The following is a 3,889-nucleotide window of genomic DNA, read 5'->3' on the forward strand; positions in this document are numbered from 1 at the left end:
AAGACTGCATGGAGTGTGATTTCATATATATGTGTCATTCTTGAAAATGTAAAACCAAAGGAACAGAAAACAGTTTAGTGGTCTCAAATGGTTCTGAATGGAGGAATGGGGAAACTGACTACAAAGGGCAGCACAGGGACATTTTAGGGTCATGGAGTCGTTCTGCGTGATACCTGTGGTGTTGGATACACGATTCTATGCATTTGTCAAAACTCAAAGCTGTACACTGCATAACTTGTATGCAGATTGAAAGCAAATTAACCAGGATTTAATGCAAAATGTGACCAATGACTCTAACTATATTACAAGCATACTATATAAGATAACTTCACTGAAGGGTATACAGAAAAAAGAAGTTGACCTAAGTAATTCTAACAAAGTGTTTGGCTGATACTCTAAGGTTAAATACAAAAGGAACTGTACACCAAAACTTTGTACTAGATGGTAAATTTATTTCTCACAGGTTAAAGTTTAGTGATTCCTAGGACATGTATGTTAGAGTTGAACAAAATAAGTAAATACATTGTGATGTTGAGAACCGGGTTTCTCATGGTTAGAGAAAGAAGCCACAAATAAAGGAGCTAAGGCTAGAATGAAACTTGTTGTGCTAGATTGGAGTCAGAGATATTGGAATAAACTCTTGTTTATTTAAATATAGATAGAGATACATAGATATGAAACATATATAGCTAAATATGTATTTGCAAACATACAGGTAAAAGGATACAGAAATATAAATTGCATGTATTATATATGTATGTATATATATACACAGAGATACACAGATAGATACAGAAATATAGATATATAGATATACAGAAATACATGTATTTCCTAGCTATTTTGGCTGAAAAGATCTAGAAATAATGACACCTTAGTGGAAACAAGCATTGCAAGCTCATTCATTTCTAAATGCTATTCTCTAGTAAAAGGAAGTAGGAGTCTTTGGAGAAACTGCTGATGCTAGGACTGTGATGGAAAAATACGTGAAGTGTATACATGACTATACCCTGTAGTGTCACAAGGTAAGGAAATACGGTCATGCATTGCTTAACAACAGGGATATATTCTGAAAATGTGTTGTTAGGCAATTTCATGGTTGTGTGAACATCATAGGGTGTAGTTACACAAACTGAGATGGTGTAGCCTACTACACACCTAGGCTAGACAGTGCAGCTAATTGCTCCTAGACTGCAAAACTACACAGCATGTTACTGTACTGAATACTGTAGGCGACTGAAACACAATGGCAAGTACTTGTGTATCTAAAATATGGTATAAAACATAAAAAATGATACACTTGTATCATACACTTACTGTGAATGGAGCTTACAGGGCTAGAGATTGCTCTAGGTGAGTCAGTGAGTGGTGAGTGACTGTGAAGGCCTAGGACATTACTGTACACTACTGTAGACTTTATAAACACTGTACACTTATGCTACACTAAACTTATAAAAACATTTCTCTTCTTCGAGAATAAATTAATGTTAGCTTATTGTAACTTTTTTACTTTATAAACTTTTTAATTCTTTTAAACTTTTTGACTCTTTTATAGTAAGACTTAGCTTAAAATGCAAACACATTTACAGCTATATAAAACTATTTTCTTTCTTTATATCCTTATTCTATAAGCTTGTTTCTGTTAAAAAATTTTTTTTGCTTTTTAAACTTTTCTGATAAAAACTAAGACACAAACGCATATGCATTAGCCTAAGTCTACCCAGGGTCAGGATCATCAATATCACTGTCTTCCACCTCCACATCTTGTCCCACTAGAGGGTCTTCGGGACAATAACACATATGGAGCTGTCATCTTTTATGATATACCTTCTTCTGGAATACCTTCTGAAAGACTTGCCTAAGGCTTTTTTACAGTTAACTTATTATAAGTAGAAGGAATACAGTCTAAAATAAATAACACAAAAGGTATTGCATAGTAAATACATACACCAGTAAAATAGTCATTTATTATCATTATCAGGTGTGATGTACTGTAAATAATTGTATTGCTAAACTTTTATGCACAGCACAGTATTTTGTTTACACCAGCATCACCACAAACACGTGAGTAACGCATTGTGCTATGACTACGTTGGCTACGATGTCACTGGGCGATAGGGATTTTTCAGTGCCATTGTAATCTTATGGGATGACTGTCGTATATGTGATATATTGTTGACCGAAATGTTGTTGTCCACCACATGACTGTAATGATAATGAATTTTTAAAACTCAGGATGCAGGAACGCCAAAAGGACACAAAAGACAACCCGAAAGAATTACCAATAGCTAAAAAAGCAAAAAAAAAGTATTGAATTAAGATCCACAGAATAATATAGATATCCATGAGTCTAGACAGACAGAAATAACTGATTAAATAAATAAATAGATGAGGGAAATGTGACAAATATTCATTTTGGAAAAATTCCAATTACTGAATATAGAAGGAATTAAGGTAATAGAAAATCACCCTTAGAACCCCATAATATATATAATAATATTTACTGCAGGCAAGATCCAGTGCAAATGCTAAGATTAGTGAGTGAAACTTTAAGGAGAAGCAGGATGTTTGCATAGCCTTAAAGTAGTTACCTCAAAATATTTATTAATTACTGTGGTGGTTTAAAAATATCTTCACAAATTCAAGGAGGTGGAGTTTAATTTCCCTCCTCTTGCTTGTGAACTGAACTTAGTGACTTGCTTCTAATGGATACAATATGGGAAGGGAATAACAGTAACTTTATAATGGAGAAACCTGGCAGACACCAGGTCAGCCAGTAGATCTTGGCTGATGTCACCAGTAATGTGCCTCCCAACATGACGTATTGAGAAGGGCACATCACTTCTGTGGATTTCTCCCCCAAATCTATCACCCCCGCCTAATCATGAAAATATCGGACACACCCAAATGGAGGGACACTTTTCAAAATACTTTACCACAAAGTATCACTGTCATGAAAGACAAGGAAAGACCAAGACACTGTCACAGACTGGAGGAGACTGAGGAGACACAAGTAGATAGATGTCATGTGGCATCACAAACTGGATCCTGGGACAGAAAAAGACATTCCTGGGAAAATGAGAAACCTGAACAGAGTTTAGTGCCAATGTTAATTTGTTAGTTTTAAAAAATGCACCGTAGGTATGTAAGACATTAACATTAGAGGGAGCTGGGTAAAGGGTATTGGGAAGCTCTCTGCACTGTTTTTGCAACTCTCCCGTAAATCTAAAATTATTAATAAGAAAATACAAAGGATACTGAGTAGTTCATTGAATTGCCGAGATCATAGGAGTATCAGACTCAAAGGCCACACAGCCACAAACAATGTCCCAAATAATAAAGTTGACCGTCAGTGTCTGTGGGGAATTTGTTCCAGGACCTCCCTGGGATACTAAAATCCATGAATGCTCAAGTCCCTTGTATAAAATGGCATAGGATTTGTATAGAACCTATCTATGCACATCCTCCTATATACTTTAAATAATTTCTAGATCACTTATAATACCTAATACAGTGTAAATGCTATGTAAATAATTGTTATACTGTATTGTTTATGGAATAATGACAAGGAAAAATAGTCTGTACCTGTTCAGTAGAGACACAATTTTATTTTCCCCAAATATTTCCTATTCTTGGGTGGTTGAATCCACGGAGGTGGAACTCATGGATATGGAGGGTCGACTGTATGTCACTACCACTGCTGCTTGAACTGCCAGCACCACTGGCACTGGACAGGACAGTCATTCACAGGGGCTGTGGCTGCTGCTGCCTTGGGAATGGGATCTTATTGCAAGAGTCACTAACTTGAGAAAGAATTCCCTGAGATGCCGCTTCTTTGAATCAATAGCCCTCTATTGAAAATGGGGGTGTCGTGGGTGTTGTGTGATTA

The sequence above is a fragment of the Eulemur rufifrons genome, chromosome 17 (genome assembly GCF_041146395.1).
Source record: "Eulemur rufifrons isolate Redbay chromosome 17, OSU_ERuf_1, whole genome shotgun sequence".
Lineage (NCBI taxonomy): Eukaryota > Metazoa > Chordata > Mammalia > Primates > Lemuridae > Eulemur > Eulemur rufifrons.